Below are 14894 nucleotides of genomic sequence, written 5' to 3'. Positions count from 1 at the left end.
CCAGTTGTTGCTATATGCAATACAGGATGTCCTAAGGCATAAAATGGTAATCCTACCATAGGCTAACCACTTTTTAGTAATTAGTCTACAAGTTTTTAGGCAAATTACTGTTAAATGCAGGAAACTCTGCTTTATATATTAAATCTATGTGATGTTATTAAAATATAATCAAAACCCTGAGAACTTTACCAAATTACCCATCCATTTCATTGCTTTTTACAGGAGAAACATATATTACTAGGCGTTTATTATGAATGTGTTTGACAGATACTCACATCTATCATAGAATATTTAAATCATAAACCATAACACCAAATATGTAATGTAATAACATCAGGTGGTCATCAACATTACAACATATCCATGTTTTGTATACAGGGAGTGTGTTAAATGACGTTGTTACCACCGACTAGACCTGTATGGACACACGTGCCTGTTGTACAGGGACCCACCCAGTCAAGGATCAGAGGAGACGTTCAACCTGGGTGCATATCAAGTGTGTAAACTACAGATAAGGACACATCCTCTTCTGTTTAGTTACTTACTGGTAGTAGCTATATAGAAGTACATTACTTTTAAGTCCATATATCCACCAATGGTTTTTTAAGTTCTTTCAAAGATATTCATTGTTATCAAATGTATTATTGAGGAAAATTAAAGAATAAATAAACTGTGACATCATCATTTTTAATTCAAGAATATAAAAGGATGAATATTGACTGATATATTGATTTAACTGTCAACATAATGTTTACCAGGAACACCATTACAATTATGTTAGTTAAAATAAGGAAAGGTCTGCTTACATCAATAAGATAAAATTGCGGGAGACATTTAAGCCCTTAAAGATGGTTTCCCATAGATTTTGGCAATATTTCACCATTGGAAAGAAAGCAAACATTTAACAGTTCTAGAATAAAGTTAATTCTTTCCATTCCTTCAACACACCTTTAAAAGATAAGAGTGCCCAAATAATTATTTTATGTACAGGTTAAGTGTACTAACTCTTTATTATGTATCCACTCAAAGAAATCCCATGGTCATAGTCCTGTTTGAATTTAAACATTGACTATCAAGATGTGATTTGAAGCTCTAAATTGCCCCCTATACTTTATCCTTTATTTTATACTAATTTTTAATAACTTGCACAAAAAGCATACTTAAAGACATATATAGGAATACTTAGATAAGCAGGAAGCTCCTATCTGGGTTGTGCAAACATGATGGTAGTTTATCCTGAATCTAGCTAGCTAGTTGTTGTTATGTGTCATCCTGATGCCTGACGCTAATATCTGTTTCATAAGCAGTCTTGCAGATCCTGTCTCCCTCTGTTTTGTCAAAGAGCAACAATGTGTACTGCATGCGAATTCTAGTGTAGATATATATTAATATAAAATATTCATTTATGCTTATGTATTAAATCTAGAATGTTTAATACAATATATGTAAAATTACATTAGGGCATTACATATATTGCATATTTATTTTTATTATTATTTTCATTTTAAAGATAACATGTTTCATACAGAAATAAAAATGTTTTACACATTCAGTTTAAATATCGCATATTTTGAAACTGGTTCAACAAGCACTTAAACTTACCATCCTAATATTTTTTTCTTAATACATAACACATGGGTACAATTTATTGATTTTCAATGATTTACAGATAGAAATATAAAGTGTTTACAACATTTTGAAATAGTCGTGTAATACAGATTTTTCCACCGACTAATGGAAAAGGAAATCACGACAATCTTACAGGATTTATCAAACGTAAGCTTGCTACATGCAAGGTCACACCCAAATCCAATAAAACAAACTGGTTGTATTCAACAACTGCAGGAAAGGAGCTGGATACTCTATATAAACTATATAGTCATGGAAGCATGAACTTGTATGCGTATATGTTATCAAGTAGCTGTACAAAAATATGTGCCAAGTCAAGCAGTACAAAATATACATAAATATATATCTACCATAACACCTGCCTGCTGCCATATATATATATATATGTTCAACCCTAAATAATGGATGTAAAATCTCCCGCCATTCTTATCTTATACACAGGGAGAGTCTATTTTCTATGAAAGGGGGATAAGCCATGAACTTGAGTAAGCCTATTAGCACCTGTACATGTCGAGTTCCTTACACACTAAACACCCTGCTAAACATTAACACAAAGCTACATCAGATGATTTATATTTAACTATAAACGGATCCTGTTGGTCTAATTAAACCCAGAAAATAATTAATATCCTTCAAGTTATACTCCCAGCTACATGTATATCAGCCTAAAGAGTCAAAACCATCACCATTCAACTGTAACTTTACTGAACTAATTAATGTGCAACAAACCATGTAAATGAACCATTAACTATCATTCAACTGACTGTTACTGAACCATAAATGACCACTGCTCATCAGTAATGATAATGAATGGTAAACAATAAATGTTCAACAGAAACCTTGTCAAACAATAAACCAACAATGTTCACCAGAAACCTTGTCAAACAATAAACCAACAATGTTCAACAGAAACCTTGTCAAACAATAAACCAACAATGTTCAACAGAAACCTTACTGAGCATTAGACTATAGATCTACTAGACTGAAATTAATATTGATGTCCTATACACGATACATAAATGTGGAAGCCAGCATGAAGTTTTATTGGAACCATTAAGCTGTTTCATAAAAATTCTCAGTTAAGTTTTATTTTTAATTTCCACATCAGAAACACTTTGTTTGTCAATGACAATCAGTGTTTTCCCAGTGATGGGTGTTCTACAAAACCTATTTCTTTTCAAAAGCTGCTAACTTTAACCCTACCAACGCCCACCTTTCTATGTAAAACCCTCAGGAAAACACTGAAATAAAAACAAACATGTTATGATATGGAAGTGAGTAATATTAAATGTTACATAAACTGAAAGAAACCGGTTTTCTATTCAAGCCCTGTATATCATTATTGCACTACAAAAATAACATGATATAGATTTTTGTGTAAGCTCATACTGCTGTGTGCCATTAGTGACAGTACATGTACTTAACCACAACTAACAGTTGTCACAGACATGTCACTAACGAGTACATTGTATCAGTACATTTTTCAGTTTGCAAATTCATGGCCTTTAAATTCACCTCTAAATTATAGTGATGGGCAACCAAGATATCTGAAAGACTATTTACCATAACAAGTGGTTCAGTCTGAATTAAACTGTACAACTAAATGCGTCTAACAGTAGTTGGTAAAATACCGCCCAAGTACAAATAGGCCTTACAATCTTAAACAAATGTCCACAGAAATTCCACATTATAAGTAGATTTTCTGGTTTCACATTTTAATTAAATTCACCAGACATTGCATCCTCACCATGGTACCAAATATATTTTGTATGTATTTATAGGCAACAGAATCATAAGAACCAAGCAACAAAATAACATTCAAACATATTAGCTTACTGAAATTGAGTATAGGTTCAGATTATATTAACTCACTCTACAACAATAACTCTTAGAATATTAATATCATTATATTGGTGACATTAGCATGTAGCAATTAACATTTTCTGATACCGTGTGAAGTAAATGTGCTGAAATAAATGCTCTCAAAAATGTTTTGAATAATATGAAAAAAAAAGTTACTGCAATAAAAAAATATCTTGTAAAACTCATTCTTAGATACCAGCATTACCTGTGAATTAAGTTAAAGGAACGTTGCATCCCTCCATTCCTGGTTCACTATCGCTAGTACTGCAAGTACACAAACACGTACACTTCTAAGCTCGTTTGATGTTAGCACAACATGGGATTGTGTGTATCCCTGACTGTGATGGTGCTTAAAAGAAAGGTGTTTTGTGTACAGCTAAACCTCCACCACACTTCAAGCAACTCCCACTAGTTAAGATTTCATAACCAGTTTTAAATTTCACATGTATTATAATGTACTTTTTATTGAAATATTTTGGGCGATAAAAAAAAACCTGCAAGTTTACCAAGCGTATCGATATAATGTCTATATCCTATGAGTAGTCCCTACAATCCTTCACCCCTACAAACCCCAGGAGTGTTTATAAAATCAATAGACAGGCCAGTCCATTGTTCAGGTCTGGGGGACTAACATCACCACACAGGATACCTGGCTGGAAGAAGCTTGCTAATGAGTCATACACGACTGGCTTTGTGTATGGGGACTGGTGTTTTCATCATCAATACATGTTGTATAGGATGCTTCTCAATAATTCACACGCTTGCCAACTATTGATTCTGGATTGGAATTTCTGACAAAAAAATGTCAACAAGATACCATATTATTAAGTGTACCGGTATATATAAATACCATCCATTAATATCGTGCATGTTCCCAAAGCCTTGTCTATCAGATAGTCATATTTCATTTTGATAATAGCTACATGTATAGTTATACACAAGGCCTTCAGTCCTGTTTCCTGGATATATCTATACCTCTAAAGCACACATTTACATATACTGCATGAACTCTTGAATTACCAGTACAGAGTTCATTATAAAGTTCATGCATGTTTGAGATAAGTCACAAACCATGTGTTATAAATATAACCTAAATATACTTTATAATGGGTTTCAGACGTAACACTATGACAATAATCATTACTTTTAGGGATCAATACAGTACTAGTGTATGCAAGCGCCTTCCCTCGATAAATTTTACATCACCTAACAGCAAAAAATATTGATGGTAAACATCACATTATTTTATGGATTGATCATCAAGCCAAAGGTTGAGTTGTTAGCATGTTATCTTTTAAAAGTGTAGAAATTTACCACACTGATTCTACAAGATCCCATTCAAACTGCAGTAGCTCCTTTTAATCTAAGAGATACACCCCTCTTTGGAATGCCCAGCACTAATGCTGTATTCAAATTCTGATACCTTTGACTGATGAACCTGTATTGAGAAACTTCAAGAATACTGCAAATTTAACTTCAGTGTAGTCATGATCACCATCTGAAATGTTTGTGTGAAGAGTTGTGAAGACTAAGAAATTTACAAATTTAACTTCAGTGTGTAGTCACCATCTGAAATGTTTGTGTGAAGATTAAGAAATGTACACTATGCACACAAACGACCACTGCCTTTACAATGAAGCCTTCACAAAGGACAGTACTTAAACCATGCGTAAAGGACATAATACAGGAATAATGAATAATAAAACATTGCTTTTCTGTATAAAATCAGCTGTTAGTACAGGTCATCTACATGTCCATGACCTTGAACGATTCCCCTTGACTGATATGCCCTTCCTTAGCTCATAATAAGTACATATATCCCATGGGCATGCTGTAAGATTGGACTAATGCATTCAGAATTTAATCAGCCTAGATTAAAATGATTTAAATGGTTTGAAGAAGAAGAAGAGTTTCATATCAGAATACCAAACACAGTCAGGAGGAGGAAGTACATAATGTACAAGCTTAGTCTTAAAAGCAAAGGGAATCATAAATCATTCTGGCCTACCATATTACCCTTACACATTGATCATCTGATATGTTTATGATGCACACACAGGTTAACATCATTAACTTCAACTGGGGAAGTATAAGACTTTGGCAACCTACAATATATATATCTCCCACCTTCCTATTGTAAAACAAAACACTTTTCACTTAAAAGAATCATTAAGTTCAAAGGAGCCTATCCATGTAAATTAACCATTTGAAAAAATCTTACACAGAGCTCGGGGAAACTGAGGATTTCAAAACACTTATAATAAAATCCTTACCTTACACAGGTGTATCTTAAGCATATATGTAGATGATTTATTTGTTTTCATTTTGTACGAGATTGAAGAAACAAGCTTTAGATATTTTTTTACTTTGCGAGCATTTGACAAGCTACAATTACAAATTGTGATGTTGTATTTATCTTATATGAAATGGAAACAAATGCAAGAAACCGTTTTTCACCCTAGAAAGTCTTTTTTTTTAAAACGTCACATTAGAAGTCTGTGATGCCTAATAGTAGCCCAAATTGTTTCGTCACAGTTGAAACAATTGGACCTACAGCCTGAACCAATCAAAGCTTGATCTGCTAGGTGTCATTAAATGTTACGCGTTCATAACATTAGCATGTAGGTATGGATGTTCGGACACTGATAACATAACAGGGTAGTATTGTGGTATTATAGATACATAGAGTCTTCAATCGACCATGGATTACATGTATCCCCTTCAGGACCCAGGCCCACATCAACCCAAATTCAGTTTACCACCGACCACAACATCAGGAGATTCAACAACCTCTCCCCTGTTTGCTTTTACAATCAGCTGTGATGACAGCAAAGTGTTACAACATCATCAAACAAAGCTCTTCTTCTCCTGTATCTAAACCAGCCTTAGATTCCTAGAACTACCAGAAATAGAAACATTCATTAATGTACTGGTATCTCGAGACATCATTCTTCTGTATTTTGTGTTTTTAGTCACCTAAATGTACCAGTTTCCTTCCAGATCTTACTGGCTGTAGGCTCTTGCTGTCCACCAAATTGAGAAACGCAAATGGTCGATACACAAATAGGTGTTGAGCCCCGGCAAGTGTAAACGAAGTATCAATATGGAATTCCATTACCATTATTATAAGTGCAAAAGTTTGTTCTTGACTCGCAAATTCTACACGTAACATACGTGGTCCCGCGGTAAAACTTACACAGCCAAACACATGTCACATAGGAAATGACTCATACTGGCATTATCAGCAAACACGGTGCATGTTCAGACTATTCTTAAATAATTTGAAAGGACTCCATGCAAACAACTACAATGACTGTAATTAAAAGGTAAACTAAATATTGTTAAATAAAATGAACCGAAAATATAGACTGACTGAAAAAATTGAAGAGACTTTAAATGTATGTCAGTTTTAACATGGCATAATTTTACAAAAATTCTTTCACACTTCCTTTCAAAATGTAAACATTTATGATTTTCAATAGTAATGAAAACCAACAAAAGTGTTATCTTTTCACAAAATAACTTGTTATTTACTAAATTTTAACAAAAGAAAACAAAAAATTACCATTCAGAAATGACATTTCAATTATATTAGTGCACACTACTATAGCAATACCACAGCAGAAGACGACGCCCAGGAATTGGACATGTTACATGCATATAATCGGCAAGTTAACAATTTTTATCAATTTATGCATACCAGCACACTACATGAAAAATAACCAATGACACTATAAAGTCAACACAGCCATTATTCTGTGATTAAATCTGTTTCACCTTGGTTAAGGTCGCCCCTTCGGGGCCTCCCCATGCCAGTGTGTATAGGGGCTCAGATAACATCAGACATGACTTAGTATACATATGTTATAAAGGAGTACTGTGAAAGCATTTTCAACATCATGTTTTTCTGGCATGGTTTCAATAGGTTAAATCAAACAGAATTGTTTAGTACATGACAAAATCTTTGATATACAATACACGAAAATGTAGCATGTAACCCAAAATCTCCAAAGTCCATGCATATTTTCTAGTTCATTTTTTACCCCAGAATAGATGAAGCACAAAAGTAACTTTTGGTCACCAATCATCTTGATTAAATATGATATGACTATTTTCAATGTACCATGAAAACATACACACAACAATTCCATATTTTATAATCTCCTGACTCTACTGAAAGTGATTTCGGGACAAAAATGCAATTGTACATAGCAATTGTAAGTCGGGTAAATCAAATGATAAAGAGAATCTCAAACTTGTTCCCACCCTATCTAGTGTGTGTAAACAGAATTAATACATGTAATATTGTAATGTGCAACAAAATTGTGAATACATATACATGTATATTGGAAATATATTGGAAATGCATATGAACTCCTTACAAATACAAGTATAAAAGCTTAACATTATACCTGTATTATAGTGTACCTGCATAGCAGCTATACCGTGGACTTTTTAAAGTCTCGAGTCCATACAACTTGCTAGATCACTTACCAAGAAGTATTCCGTGGGGGTTTGGTGTTTGTAATGTGGTTATACACAACGGCCACTGAACCGTGGCTACGTCAATAATGGGACTAACCCACATATTGTAAAACACCTGAATGACATTATCTGCTATTGAAACATGAAGGTATTTTTGTTAAACCCTACACCATCACTATAGGGTACAGTCAACACACACTAAATTTTGTTTGGAGTCTAGACATGTTTCTGTCTTTACATATATGTAATGTTGTGTGTCAGAGAATTTATGAAATATAGTATGAAGTAATTCATGAAGCACAATACAGTTCTTCCGTGATAGGTCATACAACATTGATCAATCCACTGTAAGCAATCATAAAAAGCTTGGTTTTTTATTTGTTCATAGGGTTAGAATATTTCAATATAAAATCATTGCATTTGTCAGTGTTTTCATTGATGCTATCCACAAGATCAAACAGAATGTATCCACATTTATGTGACAAGAAATATCATCAATAGTTTCCTGTTACAGACTTGATTTTAAAAGAATCAGCAGTAAATGTGATTTTAATGAAAATTATTTGTTCAGTTGCAAAATGTTGACGATCAGCTTGTGACAGCAGACAGAAAAGAAACTATGTTGAAAAAAAACAATGGTTATGTCACATGATCAAAAGAATATGTCATTCGTTTTCCTTCAGATTCAATTTATGATACAACTTTTTTTATCTATTTTATTTTTGCAAGCCTCATGACAGATCCCGAGTGTATAGATGTTTATGCATTGCCAAATTAAGAATAACAAGACAAGACTGTTGTGACTGAACTTTATGAAAGAATTAGTGGCATTGATGTACATGTATGTTAATATATACAGTACTTCACTAAACTAAGCCTTTAACAGACACAACTTTCAAGGTCCCTGTCCTATCCTATTTTAGCATGCAGCCATTTTTAACTTCTGTTTTAATTAATCTGACTTCTAGGTACACCATGCATGTTAAGCAGTAAGGGGGCCAAGGTGAGTTCCATACCCTTTTTATTAACAAAAATAAATATTTTTGATTCTTTCTCTCAACTACTAGTAATGATTAGAAAAATGGCCCATTTAGTTTTCAGTTTTAAGAATAATCGAAACAATATTTCCAATAAATGGTTACTACGGCGATACTGTCACTAGTATATTAATGACATGCCAGTAAACCATTTCTGTATTCCAATAAATCATTGGACGAACAAGAGACAGTTTTGCACCCTACTGATCTCTTCTGACCAATGCCAATATATTGTGTCTCACAGGGTGTCAGATTAGACAGGTTTCAATGAAATTCATATTTTACTGATTCAGCCAGCTGAAAGTGATTATCTCTAATTACCATGTTTTTATTTATTTCAAACATTGTTCTATTCTCTTTAGCAAATTACTTTTCCATCTGGGATGTATAAGAGCATTATAACCGCAGCTAAAAAACATTTTTTTCTAAATGCTAATGAAGTAAAGACCTTGTGACAAACATTAACAAGACATTCACCTGTCAACTTCTCTACAGAAATATTTCCTAGCTACAAACAACCATAAATCAATAATCCACCACACTGATGACATCACATCCTCAAAATGTGACAAGACACACCCTCCAGGTTGGCTTAGTCAACTTTTCCCATATGCTATTACACATTCTAGCATTGCATGTCATCAGTTAACATTAAAACAAGTATTTCGTTGTAATATTTTGTAAACATGACAACGTAAATATTGGAACTATATTTGTAAACCAATTATTATAAAATGTACATTTTTTTCATGCAACATACAAATCAATAAAACTGGTACATGTATTCCTAGTGACATATGTATGGTACATGCTTCAGTGAAATTTTGATATCACCGTTATGAGTGAAAATGTAAATACAGTGTATACCTTTTCTGTGAATCCCATGTTTTACTCGGTTTCATTTTCTTGACAATTGACTCGTCAAAATATGCTTAGTACAACAAACAAAATGATATAGAAAAGGAAATGTACTACCACGGCCTTAGATAACAATGATCTAATTCTGTGGTACTACAGAACAAATATACATTTGATACAGTACCATGAGTGAACAAGAACCTTAACTTAATTTTAATTATAAGAAAATACATGTGTGACCGTCGTAAGTACTGCTCATTTTAAAGCTTAATTCGATACTACATGTATCATTCATTATCTTCTAAATGACAGATCTTGCTTGCCTAAAGTCTCCCTTTTGTGAAGAAAACACCAATTTTTTACTTTCTTTCTTCACTTTTGCTCTTATTCCTCACATCTTAAACTTTATTCAATTAAAATCATTCACGGCACAAAACAGCTTAAAGTAAGACATTTTTAAATTATCACTTTTTTAATATGGGTCACTGTACAATGCAAGTACAAAATGTACATGTACGGTACCTTTAGACAATTGTGCATTGTCAGTTTTTCTCAAACATTAACATTTTGAAAGGTTGGTAATAAGCAATTAACCATTGAATTATTCCTTGGAACATTTGGTCTTTCAATCATCAATCAGTTTTCTCTAGCTTTAATAATTCATCATAAAAGAGTATATGTGAAAACTGAAAAGGTTGCAATTTACAGGCATTGTCTTCTATATAATAACTTCTACTATTAGTCAACATTGCCATATATCTGTACATGTACCATTACTATCATTTCTACAACATTCACCTCTTTTTACCAATTCTTCCCATTTCTGTCATGTACATACAACATATCTGTCATATCTACAGTATTCACAGATTCAAACCTATACACACCACCAGTCCTATACAGTATTCAGATTCATTTCCATAATCAACTTATCTGTTGTGTCTACAGTATTCAATATACATAACAAATACACCATAAAATAGTAAAAACACCCATTTCACACATGAAATCTAGCATGTTAAAAACATTGACAGGAAATGTAAAGTTTAAGATAGCCTATCACATTAAGTTTCCGAAGACTTGTTTAGTGTAATACTCTTGGTCAACATCAACTATGGCTCGATAACATAATTCCCTTAGTAACATTAATCAATAACGAACTAGAGGTTTGGGGCCATGTAAAGGGGAAATCAATAGTTACTCGATCGAAGCTACAGGCTTTGCTCGACCGAGTCAATTCTCACAATCGTCTTAGCGTCTTTGCTCGAGGTCCTTAGAATTTTTCATACACTATTATGTCAAAGAAACATGTGTATACGGACACGGAACAAGTAAAAGACTAAACCTGAAAAAAACTAGTCCTCACTCCAGGTAATCCAATATCCGGTGTTTACTTTCACAACAGGCAATATAAAATTCTTTTAATGTTTAAACTGGGTAAAAAAAAACTTCATCGCTTCCCCTACTTTGTTCAAACCCACTAATAATTTTGTGTCATTTAAGGCATGAGCATATTGCCATATTTGCATTAAAAATCAATGAATGCCAAATTAAAACACATAGGAAGTTTTTTTTTATTAAATTTCCTTCAAGGTATTTAATACATATTTTACATCAAACCCAAGTAGAACACCACTCCTATAAAACTTTGTACTAATTCCTACGCAAAATTGATCAGGAATTGAGATTGATACTGTACAGAAGCAACTCTGTCAAAAAAAACCACAACACATTACTGAAATCAATGTGTCTTTATATAATTAACCCTTTTACCACTGTAGACCATAATGGACTAATCTATATTGATGTATATACATGGTAGAGTCTACTCAAGTTACATAGAGATGAAAGGGTAAATGGAGTTCTAGCAACATATTTCTATTTTAATCTGTTATCTGACTGGAAAACTGGTATTGTTTTCTGTAGGTTTGAAAAAAAGGAAGGGGGGGGGGGCGCATTGAAGTGTTCTTGTTGTGAGCCAAACGGCACCAGACCACTAGGACATATGCAGTAAAAAATATGTCGGTCTGTTGAAGCAGTGTAATAGCACCAGTCTTAGAGTCCGAAAAATGTTACTGCTTTTAAGCTGTATAGAACATTTTCTACATCATAGCACCTGGACACATTTCATTCCCAGACAATCTAAGCTAGCAATGGCCAATGAAGAGACACTACTAAACATGTAATTTATTGACTGTTAATACTAAACTATTGACAAGGAACATAGTTTTGTACTGTTGATGTTACAAGACCCATATAGTTGATAAGCCTTGTGCACGTGTCAACTTAAAACACTTTGATACATGAATTGTATATATCCGAATGTAAGGCCAAACAAAAATACCTACCCTAAATTATTCCAGCATGTTACAGGAAACATATATTTTTTGTCTGGCCTTAGCAATGTAACAAGATTAACTGAAATTCAAAAGTACAATTTGCATAAAAAAAGCAGAAACAAAATCTTTTGTCTGTTAATCTTTCCTAGTGCAATTACAGTACCTGACCGTCTCATAAAGGTTTTGAGAGTTTAGCACACATTGTTATATAACTAAATATGTCAAAAACAGTGAGTACAGTTCCTCCCCACAGTCACCCCTCCCTCCCTAGAGGAAACCTAACTTAGCATTCTATAACCGCAATATAATCAGTATTCAATGTAATACTAACTGTTCTACAGAACTTAACAGGTGTGGTAATACTCCTCCCAGATGTTCTGTTGTTTGTATGCAACAATAAGACAGAGACACTACAAAACACCCAGGTACCTGTATAAAGTGATTCCATCCCTTCAGGGTGAAGTTTAATTCATGTGGCTAATATATAACAATTCAGGTAAATAACAAGGTTTAATCATAAACTCCATCTGCCACATACCTCAAAATGCAGTAAACAATTCTTAAAAAGAAGAATGCCTCCTCAAATAAAGCAGACCATGCCTGTAGGGTATGTGTATACATTAGTTCTGTATCTGATAATAGATCCTAGTTACCCACAGGTAAATACAGGACTTGTAGACCTGGCCAGACTCAATTACCTTGTCAACAGGTGATATAATGCCTTCACAGTCCAGGCTTACAGTTATGTAATACAAGAGAACGATAGGACATTCATGACCAATTATCATAATATTGTGGCCAAATGCCACAAGTAATCACAATAAGAATATCTAAATAATAAAGACTTTTATATAATGTACTTATTTTTTAAGGGCAATAGTACATATCAAACATTAATCTAAAATGAATTTAAATGGAAATTGAAATGAAATTCACAATTTTAGCAATATATAAAGGTTGAAAAGCAGACGATGTATGTTTACTATTTCACATGACTGGTATGTATCCTACATCGAATACATTAATTCTAACTGTTCCGTCAGTTGGTTTTATTTCAACTCCCAACTCGACAACAACAGCATGTCTACTACAGAAATAAAGACCGGATACTCTTCATTTCGAAACACTGTACGCAATTATAAACACACTTAAGAATACAGTAATCTTTTGATTAGGGATTTCATAAAGTTTCACAAACGAGAAATTTAAAATTAAATCAATGTCCAAAAGTACATTCATATTCACAAAATTAAAATGAAACTGTTAAAACCTAAGGCTATATTCAACGCACGGTCAAAATGGTAATTCAGAACACATGTCGAATGTCAGCATTCGAAAACATATGCATCGTCGCATGGTTTCTCAGCCTTGACAAAGGCAGGTTCTATTTATAGAACCAAACGTAAACACAAAAGGAAGAGGCACTCCAAGGGTTTATTGCATAGTTTATTAGCTTTTAAACGAATACGTCAAAACGGAATATGATCCGACGTTGTTGAATACTAAATTTAAATTTATTCTAATTTAAGAAATAAACTTTATTTCGACTTCATTCATAAGTTTGACATATCAAGCTGCCCGCTTAGCGCATAACATCGGTAACTGGAGTTTACCGCCATTTCCTTTTTATGTCGACAACGTGCCCAGCGCAGACGATGCATAGGTTATCGCAGCAAATTGCATCATTACAAGTACATGAACCGACACAATTGTTGGTTACTTACATTTGTATTCAGACAACGAAAGTATCCAGAACACAATCAGTTTGCAAATGTACGGTTTTATGCGGATTTTCGATCATTGTGTAACGAAGCGGATGCCACACTCCCTGTTCGTCTGAACACTGACCAAGGAATGTCGATTGACGAAATAGTCACGAGACGCGGGTGAATTAAAAATAGAAATAATGAAACGAACGAAACGCAACAGACTTGAGATTTATATTTTCGTCTGCATTCATGCTTCTCTGGTGTAATGCTTTTTCTTCGAATATATAGTTTGTCTGTTCTTTAATAAAATAAACCTTAAACTAATTAAATTTGAGAATTAAGACGTTGTCGTGGTCATAATTGTCGACGTGAGTCATTTGCTATCTTCCTTGATGACGTAGAGGAAGCTAGGAAACGTACGACACCCGTAAGTATAGACGACCACGTTTACACCGGAAAACGAAACTCGTACAAGTACACAACCACTCATCAAAAGTTACAACAAAAAATACTCGAAAAACACATTAACTCTTACGAAATAATAAATTATAAGCTTTATAGCAATAAAGACATGGCAATTGAAATAACGAATGTTATTCTGTCACATTAAACGATCAATTATCTGTGTAAGTTTACATATATTGTTCACTATTGCAGTTTCTTCGTATATTTGTTGTTTTGTTTTTTGCCTTCAAGTTACCCTGTAACTATAAATGAGCAATCAAATTTATTGAATTGTATACTGATATTTGATAAATTGTTAATTTAACAAATATATACGTTCAATATTGATTTAAAAGGAAATGTATATAAGGAATAAAACCCGACTAGAATTGGAATAAAATAAAAATAATCAAGTGCATTAGATCCTTAATTCATAATCACAATTTATAAGCCTATCTGTTTAATCACATCTAACATGTTTATTACTGTTCTGAAGCTCATAGGACTACGAGCCTAAATGTTCTTATTTA

The 14894-nt window shown here is 33.3% G+C and overlaps 1 protein-coding gene across 2 annotated transcripts in view; it reads right to left on the bottom strand.

Moving 5' to 3' along the window:
* LOC110465012 (mucin-17-like) overlaps positions 1–14067 on the bottom strand; it is a 36600-nt gene extending 22533 nt beyond the window's left edge. Inside the window, exon 1 of one of the 2 annotated variants that reach the window (XM_021520566.1) lies at positions 13936–14067. The gene's annotated coding sequence lies outside the window, so the exon portion shown is untranslated. Of the gene's footprint in view, positions 1–3697; positions 3909–13935 lie in introns of those variants that run through there. The other variant, XM_021520576.1, reaches the window with a different exon arrangement.
* Between the last annotated feature and the right edge of the window lie 827 nt (positions 14068–14894).

Source organism: Mizuhopecten yessoensis, unplaced genomic scaffold (genome assembly GCF_002113885.1).
Source record: "Mizuhopecten yessoensis strain PY_sf001 unplaced genomic scaffold, ASM211388v2 scaffold1539, whole genome shotgun sequence".
NCBI classification, from domain to species: domain Eukaryota; kingdom Metazoa; phylum Mollusca; class Bivalvia; order Pectinida; family Pectinidae; genus Mizuhopecten; species Mizuhopecten yessoensis.
The sequence above is the reverse complement of the archived record's forward strand: the minus strand, read 5'-3'. Positions and strand labels throughout refer to the sequence as shown.